Raw genomic sequence first — 21,619 nt, forward strand, 5'->3', positions numbered from 1 at the left:
AGTGAATGTGCAGTGAGGTGCCGTGTGTCCACCACTGGACCCTTCTCATTTAAGCCAGTATTCTCCTCCCCTTCCAATATCTCCATGCTACCATTTTGCAAGGGCACTGTCACTGCATCCTGGGCTTTGTGCTGCCTAAGATGACTTTGACTGGTTTAGAGAAAAACAAATACAAACAACCTTGAGCGTTTTTTCTTCCCCTTTTAGTAGAATATAATGGGTGCCTCCAAACCTTTCTCTAGTGCTGTGGAGATAGATCTAGTTATGCCAGACTACTACAGATGTATCAGTACAGATCATGCCCAGTGGTGCAAAACATACGTACTGGCATTTTTAATCTTTTGCAAAACCTTTTTACCCCTTCTGTGACAAACTACTGTCCAATCTTTATAATATTAAATACATAATATTTATGGATTTCCCCATTTAGAGTAAAATATTTTTGAAGTGTCGTATTTTTATTCTTAAAACTGGCTGTAGTAACCTATTTCTAAAGAGCTATTATAACTTTTGCTTGCACTGTGCAGCTGCAGTCAATTGTTGATGACACTCGTATATATAAATTTTGAGCAATCTTGGAAAATTTGATGGCAGTTCTACAGGTAAAACTACAACATGATACATTTAAATGGCCATAATGTGCTCATAAGTATAATTCTATATTGTACAAATCTTCCCTTGAAGGATTTAAGGTACTGCCCAAAAATCACAACCACTGACTGCCAGCCACGATTTTCTATATTTATTGCTGATATGATTATTTTAAGCATTTTTGATTACTACAATAGTACTGTAATTTTCATGAATGGTGTGGGTAAAAGTCTAGACATGTCGTACTGCTTCCTTGTATCCAAGACCTGACTTAGGATCCGAGTCAGGCTGGATTCAAATTAAACTCAGTTAGGAAATACCTTGCAATCAGCTCTGGTCATTGGGTGTGTAACAGTGGCATGTAAATTGTTAAATCTGCTTGTAAATTAATGGCAATTTTTTTTTTTTTTTCAAAAGTGCAATTGTTTGTAATTTTTCACATTTTATCCTTGTTAAGGATAAAATATACACAATGAACAGACATTAGACAATGGTGTTTTGGCTATGTATAAAAAGTTAGTGAAGCAGGTTGAGTGAGGTTTTAGGGTCAGTGGTACAAGAGGTCAATTAACAGGCCCTGTATATCAACAAGCTCTCACCTCATCTCGTCAAATACTGACGTTTGATCAGTGGCCCTACACGTCAAAACATAAAGAAGAAGTAACAGAAGTAACAATTTGGGTCACTTCTGAATGCTCATGAACAACATGTGAATTTACGCTTGTTACATGCATTGTGTCTTTTCAAAACACACCTCTGTTTTCACAGGAAATGTGAGCTCGGACATTTGGAGGGAGCTCAGAGTAGAGCCGCTGCTCCTTCGTGTTGAAAGGGGTCAGTTGAGGTGGTTCGGGCATCTGATCAGGATGCCTCCTGGACACCTCATATCACCGCTAAGGGTGCCATTGTGCATCCGTGTCTGCTGCCGAGGGCCACGCATGACCAAGCGTCACTAGGCCCTATGTGACGGGTTCGCAACGTCAGAATAATCAGTTATCGCTGATTGTCTGTGGCTGCTCATTATTTGCAGTTGTCTTACTTATTTGGATTTATTTGGGTATACCGCATTTTTGGTTCTAGTTTGGATGGGATCTGGTTATCTTTGATCTCTTTCTCTTAATTTTGGTATGTTGGGTTTGAATGTAGGATCAGGTCCAAAAGTTTGGGCCCATGATGACCTGTATTGTGGGCTCGACAAAGAAATTAGAGATTTCTAGTAATTCAGTGGTTTGTTTAAAAAACTGAAGTACAGAGACAGATACTGTGTGTTCTCAAAAATGCATGAACAAAATCCTGAATAACATTAACATTACAGATAATGTTACTATCAGGATTGGCCCAAAGAGCAGTGGACAGAGTGAGAGAAACGAGAGAGTAGTTTTATACTGTGTGCTGCAGAGTACAGAAACCTAATGGATCTCTGGGTCAGATTTATGGCGGCTCATCCCCTCCATTGCTATAGGAGAGAAAAAGTTGACTGGAGCGCACCGACTCCAAAGACTATAATTCATTCCCCACCATGCTCCATTTTATCCAGCCAGAGTACATCGGTAAGTATTGGGCTCTTTTTTGGGGCCAATAAAACGTAATCACTGTCTGCCAGAACCAAGGTCACACTGTATTCCTTATGCAATGTGATGATTATTTTGGCCTTCGCTGAAGGTCGATTAGCTGTTTATTTTTCGTCTATGCCTGAGAGATTGATTGTTAAAAATTAAATAGGGGATGTTTGGTTTTGATGTAATTATGAACCATAGTTTGCACTTATATTTTAGGTGTTTTTCCCTCTGTGCTCTAATCCAGAGTGTGATAACTGAGTAGGTAGGGTGTTTGAACAGGTTGACAGTGAGCACATTTGCTGTTGCATGAATTAAATTGGTGGCATTTCAGTGGGGGGACAGCCTTCTCAACTACTTGGTCTCCTGTATTGGTAGAAGTAAGACAGTTTGACATCATCCTGTTTACTTTCTGTCCACCAATCCACTTGCAGAGTGTACTGCGTGGACTGATGCTGAGCTGTGTGGTCTTGCAGGTGCTGCAGGTGATGTGACTTACGTTTTGCCTCAACTTAATATTTCACCATGCACGATCACTACAGAAGAGCTGCTTTTGCATTTTTACACAGAACTAAACAATGGAGGCATCATTCCACTCCAGTTTACGATTTAAGAAAGAATCCAATCATTGCGGGATCAAGAGAAGTATTACAGTCATTATATTTAACACAGCAGCATCGACCTCTAGTATGACATGTAACATATACGTTGGCTGGGATTTATAAACAATATCAATGGCATTAACATGGCAATAACAATTATTTACCATCCTTGTTATATAGTGGCCCATCTTGTCCTGCTGGGAGGGTAAGAAGCTCCCAAATCTCAGTTTTCCCAATTTGCAGACAGTTTAGTCTGCTTTTTTTCTCCTTTGAGTTAGCCGCTAACTGCTAACAGCTACTTTTTAATGTCTTCAAAATGTCACATCTGTGCTGCCTATTCCAACTACCTCTGTTCCCAGCTCAGATAAGAGACAACTCTGTCCCCCCATTCCACGATTGTACCTTTTATGAAGATTGGGGTGGCATAACTTGACATGAAATTCCTGCCTTAAAGGGGCAGAGTAAAATGGGCTATTGTGACACCTAAGCGAGATGCCCTCCAGGCTTCAGACAACAGTTTAAGATGTTGATTTAAGCCAAAACATAATGATTTCCTAACCATGTCCAAGCGGTTTTTGTGCCTAAACATTCACCACACATTCACCACAGTGTTGTTGAATCTTAGTTTCAAAGTGTTCTCAACATATTAACATACAAATGTTTTATATTCCTGTGGTTTGCAGAAACGTACAATAGCAACATTTATGCTAGTGACTGGGTTATTCAACACCATAAAAACATTCTTCTTCTTTGAGGCACATACACCTGCAATCATGTTCAAACAACCAGATCTGTAAATTAGTCCATTTGAGGAGAAAACATGTGGCTAGAATATTCGAGACAAGTCTTGCCCACATTAGGCTAACATCAGTTTGTTAGCGTACTCCCATCTCATTGCAAAATGTGGCTTTGTAAAGATTCTAGTTTGACACCAGTTCAGTCAGGACCACTTTAGTCAAAGAAAATTTTAATTCCTTTGGCGGATGGTTTTATTCTGGGGTCTCTCTGCCTTTCCGAGGCTTACGCAGAAAGCTTAAGGCAGAGAGAGCAAACCTCCCCACCCTTCCATGCATCTTTTGCAGCTGTATGATGTGCCACCAGGTAGCGTCAGTTTGTAATGCTGCCAAACAGTGTTAGTCTGTAACGGCGCTGGCAACAATGGAATAGAAAATGCCCTATAGGGCGGGCAGGAGGGACTGGAGATGGATGAGTCCAACAAACCCCAGGCTTTCACTTGGGAGCCTGTTGTTTGCTTCACATGACATTTTTTTCTAAACCTAACCACATGCTTCTGTTGCACAAGAAAATAATGTAAAACAAGTTGTTTTACTTATGTTGTAAGTGTGTTTTGAAAAAAGACTATATACATGTAACGAGCATAGATTGTCACAGTGAACATTAACAACAGATGCAGGAGTATACCAAGGATTTCATATTTAGACATGAAAGTCCACTGACAAAGCGAAGATATTTGACAAGTTGGGATTATATGATCATTGGTTTTCCATCCCCCCAAAAGGGGCTTGGCCTTGACATTTTGCAAAGTACCCGTATGTTGCGGTCTAATGCATAGTGCACACCAGTATGTTTGTGTCTTATCATTAAGTGTAGCAACGCCACTGTTCTTCTTTGGATGATTATGTGTCTGCACACTGTAGTGTAACAGAGGCTTTAAAGATTTACAACACACAAGATTGCATCAAACTGTCTTTAACCTCTGTCATCCTGCTGTGGTTTATTGGTGATTTTGATATGTCATCTTGGTCATTAAGATGAGCAGTATGATTACATACAAATCATGGCAATCACTGTTTGTGGGCTTTGGAAAAGAATAAAAAAACAGGCAGTGCTGTTTCTTTTTTATAGGCAATCCCCTATTGTTCAGTGAAAACTAATGAGCTCTACAGTGTGTTAGTTACTGCGTAACAGTTAAAGCAAGTTTGGTATGTGCTCAGACTGCTCTCCTGCCCACAGCGACAACTACAGAGAGAGAAAGACGGCTCATCTCTCGAATCTGCTTCATTTGGAAATTGATTTTTACATGTGGCCTTGAACATTTGAAATTTCCTTCTCAAAACCTTGTGAGAGCAGGAGGGGGAAAAGGACCAGGGAAAATCAATTCAAATTAATTTCAGAGATGAGGTGTTTCTGTCTATTACTCTAAGCAACTCTCATTTTGAATGTCAGTCCTTGTGAAAAAAAAAAAAAAAAAACAAGAAGTGAAAACATGATTGCTTTCTTCAACCCAAGAGGGGATGGAATAATTCACTGTCTGGGTTTAGAGGGAGTTGCAGGAGCAGCTTAATGAAATGAAAACCTGCGTCTTCTGGTGCGTGATCAGGCTCGGGCATTGAGGAATTTGTTCCGACTAACACACAAACAATAGCTCCTGCACACGTACGATTTATGCACATTATTGTACTGTATAAACACTGAGGAAAAACCAGGAAGAGTTGCCTGTTTAAAAACTCAGAATGTCACGGGATTGAACTTATTACTTGCTGTAGGTGTTCTTTAAGGTGGAGGAGTTGTATTAGCGGTGTTGGTGCTGACAGTTTAAATTACAGTTGTATTTTTAGCTGCCTCAGTGCATTTGTTCACGGTGTGCCTCTTCTTTAACTTGTACTGCTAAACAGATGCCTCAGGAAAAGTGCTGGTTGTGACTGTTTTTGTTAAGAGGGTGCACAGTGCAGATGAGTGTTGTAGTACTTGAGACCGGTCTCAAGACTACTTTCTAAAGGTCTTGGCCTCATTTCTACTCTGTCTTGTTTTGATCTCAGACAGATCTGGATATTTTTCCCAACACTGGTCAAACCACACCTGTGGGGATATCACTAATGCCTACCATACATGAGAAGACTTTGAAAAGGCTTTAAAAAGATTTTTGAAAGAATAAAGTCTGACACCTTCTTACATCTAAGGACAATGTGAGTATTTAGTCACACACTACAAGATTTTGCAAAGACCGGCTAAATTCCTTTTGAGATTATTTCCCATCGTTTCCCTTGTGGAAATTATTAAATGCCAAACTCCCTTTAAGAAATACTACATATAACCGATGCCTGACATGTCCACAAAAACACATCACTCAAGCACAAGATAAAAGGTGTTATATGTCAACAGAATTCTTGTCAATGTGGCATCATCAATATAATCCATCTAAGTTAAACTGTATTTGTGTACAAACTTTACATTTTGTATTTTGTCACCTCAACTCACCAGACTAGTACTCATTGGTGACTCAGATACTGGCCGAATTAAACACAGATTCTTGTTCACTCCACAACTCCATTAGTTTCTCCTCCTTTTCCACAGAGCAAGAGAACCAAGACTTGATCAGCTGCTTCTTCTTTGGTGCTGGAGACAGCACAGCTGTTGATTGTTGACATTGCCCATGTCATTGAACTTCATGCATGGGTCAAGACTTAAGCTTATGATAACATTTTTAATTTTCTCAGAACATCAAAATGAAAAAGAGTCAGGACAGCTCGAGTTTTCTGACCACCTTACACCAACGATTGAGATCATGGGATTGCAACACAACTGCAGCAAAACTCACATGATTTTATTCTGACATTAGAAATATGTCTATGACAATGAAATCACTTGAAAAAGGTATTTGGTGCATGAATTGCCTTTGCAAAAACAAACAAACAAAAAAAACAGTGTTCAATCAAGATGGTTAAGTTGATTTCAACCCCTTAATGTATTTGCATTTCTCTGCTTGTAGACAACAAAGGAATACATAAGATTCACCTCCATGCCTTTTTATTGTTTTATCAAGCCATTTGTCATGGTCCACTTATACATATATACCGTACGGCAATAAAAACTAGGTGAATAAAGCTTCATTTGTTTTCTGTTGGTGTTTTTATACATTGGTTGGTTTTGGTTTTGTCTTGGTCTCAACCCCTCAGAGTCTTATTTAAGTCTTGATACTCTCTGGTCTTGGTCATGTCTAAGGGTAGGTGGTCTCGACTACAACACTGGTTCAGATATCTTTTGCTACACTGTTCATATTTCTAACGCTGTGTTCACATGGAATCAGGCAGACGGGAAACAGAGTCTGAACAACACAGCTAACAGAATGGCAGGGCGGCAAAATGAAACTCACATGACAATATATTAAGATGGTGGTGTTGTATTGTTTACAAAGAATGGAATATATCCTAAAAAAATTATTTGTGTCTATTATTATATGTAATTATTGTAGTAACGCCCCTAATTGTCCAGCTCTCCTGCGTTTTCTTCTTGTGTGAAAGAGCTACGTAAGTCCGGTTGTAAATTCCATCATGGAGTACAGTAAAAAGTTAAAATGATTTAACTCTGGACAGCAGTGTTGTCTGCTGTTACTGTCGCCTGTATGTGCTGGCCTCACCTAATTTTACTGTTCTGCTCTTACCCGCAAAAATGATATCCGGTTTGCTGCCTGTCATCTGCCTAATTCCATGTGAATGCAACATAAACCTTGCTATAGTTTGGAACAAAATACACTCTGGCAAAATGCGCCTGTAACCATTTAGTAAAGTTAAGTAGACAACTTAGTTTGGATTGTTTGGTGCGGATTGGAACGGTGGTTTCGTAAACTCACAGGAATTTATAGTGCAGTTGTCTCCTGTCTGTCCCAACAGCTTTTCTGTGGGCGCATGTATTGAAATTTTCTCATGTGCTATCTACTACTTTCCATTAAAACATGGCAGAAACAAGAATTCCTTATGAGCAAAAGAAAATATTTGGCCTTTGTTGGTTTACTTACACTGTTAAATCCTCAAAGACTTCCCTTCATTTCAGTTTAAAAGAATACTGGGGCACCCAGTAGCTCAGTGGGTAGAGCAGGCACCCCATATACAAAGGCAATGTCCTTGCAGCAGCGGGTCTGATTCCAGCCAGCGGCCCCTCGCCGCATGTCATCCCCTCTCTGTCCCCCCCTCAAGCTTAAATACTCTCCTATCCAAGAAAGGCAAAAGCCTAGAAGAAAACAGAATGCTTCCTCAGTGAACAATTTCTGCTATTAAACATCTGCACTGTTGCCATTGTGGACAAACTGGTTAACAAAGTGCTGGGTGGGATTCTGCAGCATGACACAAGCATGACACTCAGCAAATTGACCAAAAGTATGCATTGTAGTCTTCTGCTTCAGTTAAAGTGGCTACAAGAGCCCCGAGGTCAGTCAATCTATCCGCAGCTCAGACAGATGAGTTACAGCTCTAACAAAAAGATTCGCTCTGCTACAAAACACAATGACGGTGTTTCGTGTATAGAAGACATACATCTCATTTCGACATATGTCCATTCTCTGTCAACTATGTTTCTACCCTGAGGGTGGTTTTTGTCTTCAATCACCATGATGACATCTTTGATACCAGTCCCTGCATAATGATCAAATGAGCCAAAAAAAGTGTTTCAAAGGAACAAAGGCTAATTGGAGGTAATGTGACACCAGCCTTGGCTCAAGCGGAACATGGCAGGTGTACAAGCACTAGCACCCTCCCTCTGCTGCTGAAGCCTGCCAGGCTTGGCTGATTGACATGACGTTGTTTCCCAGACCACAACAATGCCGGCAGGGTCCTTGTTATTCCGCGTGCTCTCAAAGGCGCCTTCTGGTAGCCTATAAAGCACCATCAGGCTCCAGGCCCTGCAGTCATTCAATTAAGAATTTACTGGGCTATTGATTTCACCACAAGCGAAGTGTCTCACATCCTGGAAACAATAAGGAGCCTTTCATCAGCATTTTACCTAAAGAGATGGTGACTTGGAAGGGCATGAAAAGACTATGATATGTCCACTGAACACATATAAAAACCATTTAAATCTAGCTTTCTCCAACCCTAGTCATCCCCCTCTCTAATATGGTATCTTTGTATTCAGTATGACCTCTTAAAGGAATACTTCACCCCCAAAATGACCATTTGTATATCAGTTATTCACCCATGTTACCTTGAGTTCTTGAAGAAAACTTTGTTTTCCTTGCATGCCTTTGAGCGAAGAATCCAAAAACGGAGAAAATTATTGATGTAATTCTTAAGTAAAAGGCAAACTATGTCACAACATCTGTTTACAAACTCAACTCATGTAGTATAATCCATATCTCATTTATCCTGTTGTATTTTCAGTACTTCCTAAACACATGCAGTTTTGCTAAAACCTCACAATTTCAAACACTTCAGCACAAACAGTGTCATGCACAGATGTGCACATGTTTTACAACGTAAAGTTTTAGCAAAAAAGCATGTGTTTGGGAAGCACTGAGCATACGACTGGATGAATAAAACTTGGATTATACTGCACGAATTGTGTGAGAGTTTGTAAACAGATGTGTGATGGTGTTAAGTATTCCTTTAAATAAACTGTGATTGTTCTAAGAAAACTGCAAGAAAAAAAACAAGAAAAAAAGAGTGACTTTGGTGCTGGGCAGGTAGCAGTTGTTTTATCAGACCTTTGGAAACAGCTGCTTGCTGTTCCTAGAAAAGAAATATAGTCTCTAAAGGATGTTGTGATTGCAACAGTTAACGCAAATTGAGCCAATCCCTGTGAATTCTGTGTGAACTTGCAATTGTGTCCTATCACCGCCCGATCTTTGTTAATTATGACACTACTGCTGCAGGAATGGAGCTCTGTGCATGGGAGGATGGAGTCACACACACACACACACACACACACACACACACACACACACAATAACAGGGCTAACTGTTAGCATCTTATGGCTAACGTCAACCAACAGTCAGACAGACAGTAAAGTCAGAGTCAAGCCAATTGGGTGTCGAATGTTACCCGCTGCTGTGGGGCTTCTGTCCAAGCTGCCCCCATCCACCATAACATTACAAATAGATTCTAATTCTGTGGGAAAAAAACCCTAAATGTTCATAATAATGATAATAATAATAATAATAATTCATTGCAATTTTATTGCAATGAATGAATAAATGCCTATAAACATTGCAACATGAATTGCAACGTTGTAGAACAGTTGCCATGAAATCAGGCAAATCAGGTTGCAACAATCCCAAAAACAGCCCACAACAACCTGGAGGGACTGAATATAGGAGCAGAACAGAAATGCTGCAGGCTGTAAAACTAAAACAATGAGCTGAAAGACACTAAAAAGATCCACAGAGCTGAAGGTAACTGCAGACTTTGGGGCTAATACTCTGTGGGGTTGTCACTACAAACAACCCCTTCTCACATGCAAATAATCCTGTGATCCAGTGTTGTTATAAAATTATTTATAAAACACTTCAGTGTTATCACATCCTTCTGGAGGTAATTTTGTTCTGCAGTTCAACCAGATTTCACAGCCCTTTACTGGCCTAAAATTCCCCCGAAGTCCCACAATGCCTGCAAAGTCACCGAATTTCCATCTATTAAATCTACTGTGACCCTCAGCTGACCGAATTTCCATCTATTAAATCTACTGTGACCCTCAGCTGATGCACCGAGGTTGATAAACTTTGGGTCTTGCCAAAAGTAGAAATGATAGAAATCCCCCCTTAAGAATCATACCATGTGTGTTTATTATTCACCGCAGGGCTTTACAAAATACAACTGTTGATGCAACACGAGTCGAGCTGATTATAGGGCCAATTGAGAATATAATGAAAGCGAGAGGGGAGGAGCAGACGGGGGAGAGTGAGTATCAGCGGGAGAGTGCAAGTGGAGAGGGAGTTCGGGGAGTAAAGAGAGCGTAAGAGAGTAAGAGCAGCCAGGAGAGAGTACATGTAGATGCTTAATGAATTCGGTCACAGCTCCGCACAATGAAATCTTTATCCGTGGGGGATGAGGCAGGGGACTTGGCAGAGCCCCGGCGTATCTCGGCAAGGGTGAAAAATAGAAATCCCACTGTCCCCTGTTGGCTCTCCCTCATGTCAGCTGCCTTGGTTACTGAGTTGGCTGCCAGCGAGCCCCCCGCCACTCCAGTCCTCCTCCTCTTATTCCTCTTTTACTCTCTCTATCTGTCTTTTTCAGTCCAACTCTCCTTCTCACTCATGTATCTTTCTCTGCCTCCCCACTGTTCATTCTGACCCCCTGTTTCTCCCATGGATCTACCTCTCTCTCTTTCTGATTTTTCTTTTCTTTCCTTGTTAATCATTTTCTGTTTTTATTCCTGTTCCAATTTTTCTTGTCAAAGCATTTTCACCACATGTGGCTCAGGCAAATATAACAAGTGAAAATTGCTGTAAAAAGTCAATAAATTATATTTGTGCTTGCAGCACATGCATCGATAAAAGACGAGCACTAAAAGGCAGCATTTAAAGACTTACCTTGTAACAGGTTGTTCTGATCATTTTGTGCAACAAATCAAGATATGATGGGGATTTTGATGTCAATCCAGATCTAAGCAGTCACATTCACCAGTTGAGGTGCAGTTTTATCAGATGCATTTTAACACAGAAATATTAAACAAATAAATCCTACCTTCAAAAGATTTTCAAACTTCTCTTCCTGTGCAGCCTTTTCCTGCAGTTTCCTCACTTTTTTCTTTCGTCTTCTCTCCCTGATGCACTGGTTTGTATTTCTCAGTCTTTCCAGTGGATGCTGATCACCGGGGTTTTGCAGAGAAGAGGTCCAGCTGACCCCGGTGCAGAAGAGAGGAAAAAAATAAATAAAAAAAAAGACCAGAGAGCAAGATCTGGCACCTCCTGATCAACTCTGCTCCCTTCCTCGCTGCTCCTTCCAGCGCTCGGGGTGAAAGAAGTGTGAGACAAAGTAATCTTCAGGTGAAACGACAAGACTTCCTCCCTCCCTCCCTCTTCTCCCTCTTTCTCTCTCTACCTCTGTTGCCCGCGCTCGCTCTACCTGCTCAGAGCGTTGTGGACGAGCTCACACAGCAGCTGCCTCTCCAGTCTCCCTCTTGTGTCTGAGCGCTGTGCTGTTGCTCCATCCATTCCCCTTCGCTTCTCTCCCTCCCTCCCTCCCTCCCTCCCTCCCTTCAACCCTCTACGGCTCATGAATGTTTAGACATGGCAATTGTAGCTGAAAGGCTTTGAATTAACCCGCAGAACTCAAAATACACTCTTTGGCTTCACTCACTTTCCCCCCAGTTTTTCTTTTGTTCTGGCTTTTGTGGCGACCCCTCTGACTGTGTATGTGACCCTCCTGAATAGTACAATCAGTTCTTCTTAGGGGGAGTGATAGTCTATTAACTTTGTGGTCCCTGCTCTCTGCTGGATTTTTATCAACAGACTGTCTGAGGCAGGGAGAAAAGATTATGGTCAAACATCCATGATGAATGTGCAATCAGGAACGCCAGCCCCATTAGATTAGAATGCCGCACACACATTATACGAAAATTGGCTCATAAAATAATCAGGAGCAAAACAAGAAATGTGTATGATGGATAAGTAAATATTTACCACCCACCTCCCTTGGTTAATTAATGATTAACTGTCCCTTAACAAGTCTAATTGGAGTTAATTGAAGATATTGAGCCATTGGAAGGCAGATAAAAATCATCCAGCGACAGTAAACCGGTCATGTCCCCTCAGGCTGAGGACTGTTTCCGATGAGCTCAGCAAACCCAGAGATGTTCAGACGTCACCAAATCAAAGTCAGAGTCAAGTCTCAAGTCTGTTATTGTGATTTGGATTTGATTACTGCGTGATTACTGCCAATTACATCTTTACTTCAACAGAAACACAATCAGAGTCAACTTTGTTGGCCAATTACGTTGACACATACAAGGAAATATAGCTGTCAATAGATCCCAATATAGTAACTTAATAACATGTAGGATATGTCATATGTTCTGCTGCTGTTTGGCTGTTACTTCTTTTGTTTTCCACATGCTTTAAAGGTCCAGTGAATAAGATTTACAGGGATGTATCGGCAGAAATTTTTTTTCTTTGGTGTATACTCACCTGAAAATAAGAATCGTTGTTTTTTTGTAACCTTTGAATGACCCGTTTATATCTACATAGGGGGTAGGTCCTTGTTCACAAAGCTCGCCATGTTGCACTGCTATATTTCTGTAGTTGCCCAGAATGGACGAACCAAACACTGGCTCTAGATTGGACCATTTGCGTTTTTACATTGGCCTTTGTAGTTAGCAGCCCACCAGAGACTAGAGCATTGGAAAAACACAGATTTTTTTTTAAACATGAAACTGCTTTATTCAGTGTTTCTACCCATTTAAATCACCTGGTTTATTTGTTTTGGCAAGGAAGAAAACTGCAAATTTTTCAGTTCCCGGTAAAAACCTCTTGAACATCTGGATATTAAGTTCTCAGAGAGTAAAGGTGAGCACAGATTAGCAGGCGCTGGATGAATAAACCATCGCTGTCATGCCAAACAGCATCGGAGTAACATTGATTTGTAATGTCTGGTTTAAATCACCTGGTCTGAGACCTCTGCAGGTAATTCAGCTCCCGGTAAAAACCTCCTGAACAACAAAGGAAGGAATTCTAACCAGAAGTTTCAGCTGGTTGCAGTCTGCAATCCTTACTACTAGATGCCGCTAAATCCTCCTAAATCTTACACAGTGGACCTTTAAGGATAGGTTACTGGAGCTGTTCTCAGTTGGTAATCTCTATGAAAAGATATCTGCATATGTATACAGAATCTGTAGGCAACGGGGCATTCAGAAGCATTCAGGGTTAGGTAGTAATGTGTTACAAGTTGCAAGTGACCATATTTGGATGAGAGGGTAGAGCAAACTCAGACTGTGGTGACACCTCACAGACAACCTCTCACTCAAAGTGACCCCACCCATTATTATGCACAACTTTAAGCCTCGGTAAAGTATATACAAGTGAGTTATCTAAAAATTCACGGTTGTCAAAAGGAGGAAATTAGCTGTAGAGACCAAAACCATTTTTGAACCAGGCTGTAAACATGTTTAGTGGGCAGTTGGGAATTTTAACATGTGGATCTATGGGGACTGACTCACAGCCATTTGAGAAACTGCAGTTTTTGGCACTTCTGCATTGGTTTCATTTTTCAGTCTCGGAGGTTGCCACTGGCTGTTAATTCATAAGTGATGCTTGTGGAACTGTTGTATAAACGCAGTGTCACACTCGAGGTCATGCTATTGTGCTGAATGTCAGCACAGCTGTGACTTTCTTTCTTTAACGCTCAGCCACACTCCCTCTTGTGTGATATTGCTAAATTGTTCAGTCATAACCTACCTGTACTTCATAAAAAAAGTTTTAGCAACAACTGCTTTTCTAAATGAAAGTAACTATTTCTTTTTGAGTAATTGAGTAATTTTTGGAAGTAATTTTACTTTTACTGGAGTATAGATTTTCAATTATCTACCCACTACTACTATCAGGTGTCCATTTGTAGTCTGTGTATTGTCTGAGTAGTATTGAACAATCACATTAGAGCGGGCTTTGGTTGCATGCAGGTAAACAGTCCATTTGGAGAACACATTGGCCAAAATGCATCTTTCAACCCATCGGCTATTGTCTGAAGACAATTAAGCCCTGTTTCCACTGAGCAGTATGGTACGATTCTGTGTAGTTTGGTACGCATTTTTCCGTTTCCACAATTGTGGATGGTACCAATGGAACTGTTCTGTACCGTCCCCATTTCTGGCCCCCCCTCTGTTGGGGTACCTAGCACACAGATCTGGTAATAAAAGGTGGAGCTGTAAACACTGCAGTCTGTTAATTGGTCACTAGCGACGGTCACTCTGCTCAGGGCTGAGTTGTGGCTGGTTTTAAGGCTCATGTAACCACTGTTCATACAGTGGAGAGTTTTATTACTAATATGTAACTATAAATGGAAAGGATGTTTTGCTGCCTCTTGCAGCAGCTGGAGTCAGAGTGAAAAATAACTCAATTTACTGGGCCGACTGTCGGTGACGGTTAACTTGTAATGTTTCTCAATGTTGATGACACCATAAGTTTCACTTTAACAACTTTGCCCATTACTTAAGTTTTTACATGACACACATTTTTAGTAATGGGTGGATCTTCAACACTGATGAAGGCTTACGGCTGAAACGCGTCCGTTGTTTTTTGCTCTGCTGCCTAGATTAAAAGATCTTTAAAAGGACATTTGTGAGTGCTGGCATCTTTGATATTTTTTGGATCTTCAAATGTTTATACACATTAATTTTGACCGGGTTATGTGAACCACATATATTGTAATCCTCACTCAGAGAAGGAAAAAAAAAAAAGTATCGTGGAGCATTGTTCCTGTGGGCTCCGATAATACTAAACCCCCGAGCTTGCCTTAGAAGGACTAAATGCACAAACCCATTATTTGTAAATATCCCATGGAGACAGAATCTCACTGCAGCCTGTGTTATTTTGTTCTGAAAGTGTTGGTATGCAGCCTCATTCTGTGGATGATAAATGAGGTGCAGACTTCCCTCTGTGTATCCAGTGATGAGGAAATACAGTGAGAGCTGGATGGAGCAGTGAGTGACAACAACTATGCCCACATTTAAGTTGTTTGGGGTGGAAACACTAGGGTCTAGGTACCATGTCTGAAGGGTTACTTTTGGTTCTAAAGGTACCATACCAAAAGTGTTTGGTGGGAACCGTGCTGTAGGCTTTTTATTAATCTCTATAAATAGATATGTGCGTATGAATGCAGAGAAACAATCTGGTCATAGACGTTGTATCCCAACTCCATTCTTGTGTTTGAAGTTGCTAATCAGACTGTGAACAATGACCAGCACACAGAAAAGGAAGTTTTGATCTGCTATCGAATTATCCGCTGACTACACTGGAGCCCCTGAAATACTGGCCATTGTCTCCAGAGGATTAGAGCTGGGACACCTGCTGCATCCTTTACCACCTGGAAAATGTGAGGTTGGGCGCTAGGTGCTACTCTCGTCTTAAAATTTAAAGACCACGGAGGCAGGTTGTGCCTGAAGTTGCGAAGTAACCATAACCAGCACTGTATCATAGCCTTCCTACCAGAAATCATGAGTTTGTGGCTGATTTTCATCCAGGTGTTTTTTAAAATGTGTATTAAAATATTGTCCTCGAGATGTATCATAATTAAAGCTCTGAGAAGCCCTGCACTGAAATCATAAACTTCTCCTCCACATTTTACCTTAGACTGCACAGAGAAGAGTAGATACCTGCTGCCTGACCGTGTTGCGTTCCGAAAGCTAAACTTTGTTTATCTCAGGGTGCAACTGTTGCGCATTTGTATTAAATTGAGATGGTTATGTAGCCAGTGAAAAATTCCTTGTGGACACTTTAAAACCAAAAAACACAGTCAAAACACATTGGGCTCTGGTTTTCTGGCAGTAGGCTCTCTCTCAACTTTGCAAATAACAGTTCTCAGTGTCATTACTTTAAGGCTACTGTTAAAGGAAACTAAAAAAAAAACAAAAAAAACATCTGACCTTGCTGAGTTGGTTGGAGATGATTCAGAGTATTTTACATGCACACTTGCTCCATTCAGGCTTAAGGCTGATTCAGAATGCTAAACTGCATTGGTTTTGATCCGGTGGAGGTCCCGCTGTGGCTACCACAGCTTGCTGTACGTTGATTTGAAGTCACACACCTGTCTCGCAGGTGCACAGTATGATCCATCATCAAGGATACGGGAGAGGTTTTTTAAAAAAAAAATCAGAGAAGCTTTAATCCACTGCAGTTTTTGGAAGGCTTTTATTGTCCCTAAGCTTTTATCAGCCAGTCTGAGTCATGTATAGACGATCAATAAAAACACAAGCTGCAAGTCTACAGTCAGTCTAGGTCTGGATCAAGAGTGGTGCTTCTTGCTGTTTCTTCTCTAATGAAGCTGAGTGCTTTTAAAAAACACGATTCTTTGAACAAAAAACGGAGACAGCAATTACCATCAAATCTTGGTGGGAATTATCTCCGTAGCTATATGATATCCTGCTGTCCTCCTGAGGGCCAGCGTGATTATGTTAACAAGGAGGCCATCTGCATCATGGCAAATTACTGCACAGAGCAATGGCACAAACAAATTAATCAGCATAACTGAAGTGAAAAATGCAAAATGGTAACTCATGAAAATGTGTTTCCAGGTGTTTCAGCTGAGTAACATCAAGCTTGTGTGTATTTTTAGCATACGCATAAGGCACCATGCTGGTATAAAGATTAAATTTAGTATTTGGGAGAAAAAAAAGAACAACTTACGACACAGAAGCTCGATTTGAAGAGTGCCACTGCCTCCAGGATGGTCTTTGGAGAAAGTAGTTCAGGTCTGGATTGGCCCACACACTCACAGTGAGTGTGTGTGATTGATTTCTTCGGTTTATCCCCAGGAGATGAGAAAGTTTGCATGTCTCGCTCCCTAAACCTATAAATCACATTGATCAGACGGGATAATAAGGCCATGCCTACACATCCCCGGAGAGTGAGATGAGAAAACAATTAGAGGAGCATGGAAACAGACACACTGAGACAGAGATAAAATAAAAGTAAGACCTAGATAGATAGATAGATAGATAGATAGATAGTTAGGCAATAAAAAAATGAAGGCAGAAAGGAGAAAGGCAAAATGTGGATGATGCTTGTATGAACTGTCAAAGGTGCATAAAGTGTCAGGGGAAAAAATCATTAAATGTAGGGCAGAGCAAGCTTCTTTTTTTTTTTTTTTTTTTAAATCACATATATCTTTCCCACACCATTGCAGACATTTTTTGTTAACCCTGACCTACTTTATTTTGACCTGTGGAGTCCATTGAACTCCTCTCCACCTACAATATCCTGCGTAAGATGTGGTAGGTAGAGACTTAGGTTTCACTTTATGTAAGATTAGAATCTTTAAAAAGATCTTTTATCAAGTAAATGACACCTTTTGAATAGCAAAATGTAAATTTTCAAAAACTCTATTATCTATTCCTTGTAAAAAAAATTAATCATTTGTATTTTTGCAGCCATGGCTGTAGCCACAGAATCAACATTGGGGGGAACCAAATCTTTCAAATCTCAAATCTGAATACTCACTTTCTATTATTATAAACTCACTTTCTATTATATTATTACTCGTGCCATTTAAAGATGATTACATATGACATATTGTTCACAATATTTATTTGAATGGAAGTCAGATGTTGCAACTGACCCCAACATGGGGACAATGGCCTCAATAAGCCAATGCAGGCAATAGTTAACAGTTTTAAATATTTGGGTGAATTATCCTTTTATGTAATCACAATAACTTGTGCATGATGGAATATACTGCTGTGGGGGAAGAGGGATGGGTCCTAATTGAGCATGTAGTGAAGTGTCATTACTTAAGCATGTTTCTGATTGAAGGCATAAGACTTGTTGCAACTGACCCGAGTCTCCAAAATATGCATTAAATGGAAGCTACTACTGTCTACATAAATTGCACAGGCAACATGACACTTTACTTAAACTTCTTGTGGGCTATTTGACACATATAACATAGAGAAAACACTGACATTATTACACACAAACACATTAATTGTTGGTCATTAGGTGTGGCTTATTAATTGCAAGTAACCAACAAGGTGACCGGGCTTTTGCCATCAAGGCCCTGAAGCTCTGGAACTCTCTGCCTGCGGGGATTAGGCTGGCTAGCATATTTCCTGTTCTTAAATCATTGCTTAAAACATATTTAAAGCACATTTTTAAGCATGATATATCTTCTTCCTCTGTGCCCTAGAGCTCCATTGTTGTCCAAAAACTATTAAAAACACATCAATGTGCCACACTGTTGCACTGGGTTGCATCTTCCTTGATTACCATGACTACACACACTGTGGTTTATTTTGACTCAACCCCACATTCACCGTCCTGCTGCTGCAAATACTCACTAAAGCACCAAGAGCACTAAATGTGGATTGTTCCGCTGCTAGAAATAGTCCCCAATAAATGCACCTTTTCTTGCTGTTTAAATAAATTTTAATTAACAATTTCATTGACCAACTGTATAAGTAAATTATTGAGACTTTTTTAAGGATGAAACTGTATATTCTCCTCACTGGAAACCAAAAGACTCAGAGTTAGGTGTTACAGACATGGTTAGACATTTAGAAAGTATTGAAATGGTTGTTTTGGTCATGGAAGTTAAGTATTTGAATATTTTTAGGTGAGAATATTTATTATTATCTTAGTATATCTTACTATATAATGACGAAAACTCTGTCTGTGGGGGTGTGTGTGTGTGTGTGTGTGTGTCTGTTCCACGTCTTTCTCCTCCATGTGAAATTTGGCACAGTGGTAGAGGGTCATGGGAGGATGCCAATGAAGCAATATTACATCGATTGGCCAAAGGGAGGCGCTATAGCAACTGATTGAAACTTTGAATGGGCATATCTGATGCTCCGTATGTCGTAGAGACAAAAAACTTTGCACAGAGATGCCTCTCCTCATGAGGAACAAATTTGCCTCGAGAACCCATAACTTCCGGTTATACGGATTTTCCGCCATTTTGAATTTTTTGAAAAACACTTAAAATTGATCTCTTCCTAGGAAGTTTGACCGATCTGCATGAAACTCAGTGAACATAATCTAGGGACCAATATCTAAAGTTCCCTCTTGGCAAAAGTTGGAAAACTTACTAAAACTGAGCTTCTATAAGGCAATGAATATTGCGGAGGGCGTGGCTCATCACATAAAGGTGTTTAACATCTCAAGGGTTTCACATAATCTGAGGGGACCCCTCCATTATTGACCCCATCAAACAAAATGGGGGCGCTAGAGAACTAATTTCTTATCTAGGCCTAACCGCCATATCGATTTTTACTAAACTTGGTAGATATGTAGTACAGGACGCCTCAAGGTGACTGGAGAAATTTAACTCTAATTGGCAATTGGGTGGCGCTATAACAACAGAAAAATGTTTAGAAATGGCTAAAATGTGACTGATCGACCGATGTTTTGTTTTTTTCTCATTTTTGGTATGACTAAGTCATGGTATGGTATGCTGTACTCAGTGGGTATGGACTAGTGTTGATTATTAGGAGAAACAAATTTGGCCCCATTTTAACATAGAGGTCAAACCTTTTGTAACATTTGGACGGGCAGGAACTAAGTAAGTCTCCAGTTATCCAAACCACCTCAGAAAACTAAGGACATCACACAATTTATTACTCAAACTATTCCTAATACAGTGTACAATAATAATGTGTGGGCTCACATTCAGTTTAATTTCAGATAAGTCATTTACAACATTTTGCTTTAAACTAGTGCTTTCTTTACACCTGTCTTGTCATATCTCTGTTGCAGACCTCTGAATCACATCTGATGTCTTAGTGTCCAGAACTCACTGACAACTCAGAATGGAGACGTCGTGGTATTGTGCCAGAGACAGACTCCATTCTAAATGGAAATGGAAATAAGCAGGAGGAGGAGGAGGATGAGATCGACACAGATATACAGATTGTTGTAATTGGACTTACAGAGATAACAGCTGTTAAATTAACACATTTCTTTGATACATCAAGTTAGCTTCTCTCAGCAACTGCTGCCCCAGCTTCTGTATTGACTGATAATGATGTCTATGGGACAGATACGGCTAACAAGACTGAATAATGAAATAAAAATCTGATTATGAGGCTGCTCTGATCTTATTGTCAATGAACTCCCATTGTAAAGTTTTGTCTCCTGTCTTACAACATCCCCAGAACCCAGCAATTAAACTGACAGGTTAAATAAATCATAACGCATATGTAGCCCAGTTATCCCCTAATATAATCAGGGAAGGGCCCTGAGTTCTTTAACTGAAATAAAATAATATACAATAACTAAAAGTTAGGTGATGTAATCTGTTCTCTGTTACCTTTTAAACTTTTTTATGCATCTTGAGTCTTTTATTCACTGCAAATTAACTGTAAATCTAAGCACGGTAATAATCCTTTAATCAGCTCCTTTAAATCCAAGTGCCTTCTCCTTTAAAACCTTCACTGATTTTAACCTGTATTTAAACACCTTTAATGAATTAAATAACTAAAAATCACACTGGAATCAGTGGTAAGAATAGTAAACTCAATTATTTACTTTTATAGAAAGATATCAAACAAATAAAATGCAGTGTTTTTCTAAAATAAAATATAATTCAGTCTCTTTAGACCACTTGTTAGTCTCTTAAACTCACATATAAACTTCCACAATAATACTTAAACTGATATTCAATTATCCCTTTTCTTTTAAATAAAGTAAAATACCAGTGGGCCCACACTCACCAAGCTCACACACACACACACAGTCACCCGCCGGCAATTAGTTCTAAATTTCCCGGGTTGCAGGCCTGATATGATGCTCGGGTACGGTGAGGCTTAAAACTCTCTGGCCGCTTCACTCAAAAGAGCAACAAATAAAAATGGTACCTTAAGCAAACAGTGAAGTCAGTTTGGCGGTATGAAGCAGTCTCTCGAACCAGCAGTCAGCAATCAGGATACTCTTGAGTTTCATCTGGGTGGCTCACGGTGTAGTCAGTAGCTCAGGGCCTCTCGTCCTTCTCCTCCTTCTTGTTCTTCTTCAAATCTCCTCTTCGGAAAGATGAATTATAGCCTTGTTAGTAAGTTGAGTTAGCTTAGCTTTTCTGTCGCTAAAAGTTCATTCACTTGGCTAGTGATGCATGCACACCCCTGCTAACCATACACCTGTGGTAGCTAATCGGTTAATAATACATAGACCTACCATGAAAAACTGTTCAACACACTTCAGGTAGAAATGTTCTCAGCTCTTCACAGAAGATATGTAGAATAATGTCCAGGCACAAACTGTCAGATAGGCAGCCCTAAAAAACACCAACTACATACTTTTCACGGACTTTTTTACACGTTGTGACTCAGCCAGTCAAGCGACACACATTCACACACCACTTCCTTTTCCTGCTATTACCTTCAAAATAAAACACTCTTCAAAATAAAATAAACATTTACTCAACATACTTATATCTTTACATCCGTACCTGTTTAACTTATTTATTCCACAGCATTTTTTAATCTTACAGGAAACAACTTTT

At 40.0% G+C, this 21,619-nt stretch overlaps 2 protein-coding genes across 2 annotated transcripts in view; one reads left to right on the forward strand and one right to left on the reverse strand.

Moving 5' to 3' along the window:
• The window catches only part of LOC126397733 (cadherin-20-like), a 135,672-nt gene extending 114,139 nt beyond the window's left edge, over positions 1-21,533 (reverse strand). Inside the window, exons 1-4 of the mRNA XM_050056681.1 lie at positions 21,292-21,533; positions 20,979-21,140; positions 16,816-16,978; positions 11,165-11,318 (exon numbers count right to left, since the gene is read on the reverse strand). The gene's annotated coding sequence lies outside the window, so the exon portion shown is untranslated. The remainder of the gene's footprint in view (positions 1-11,164; positions 11,319-16,815; positions 16,979-20,978; positions 21,141-21,291) is intronic.
• LOC126398150 (uncharacterized) overlaps positions 1-21,619 on the forward strand; it is a 105,051-nt gene that overhangs the window by 67,164 nt on the left and 16,268 nt on the right. The window lies entirely within an intron of this gene.

This window comes from Epinephelus moara, chromosome 11 (assembly GCF_006386435.1).
Source record: "Epinephelus moara isolate mb chromosome 11, YSFRI_EMoa_1.0, whole genome shotgun sequence".
Lineage (NCBI taxonomy): Eukaryota > Metazoa > Chordata > Actinopteri > Perciformes > Serranidae > Epinephelus > Epinephelus moara.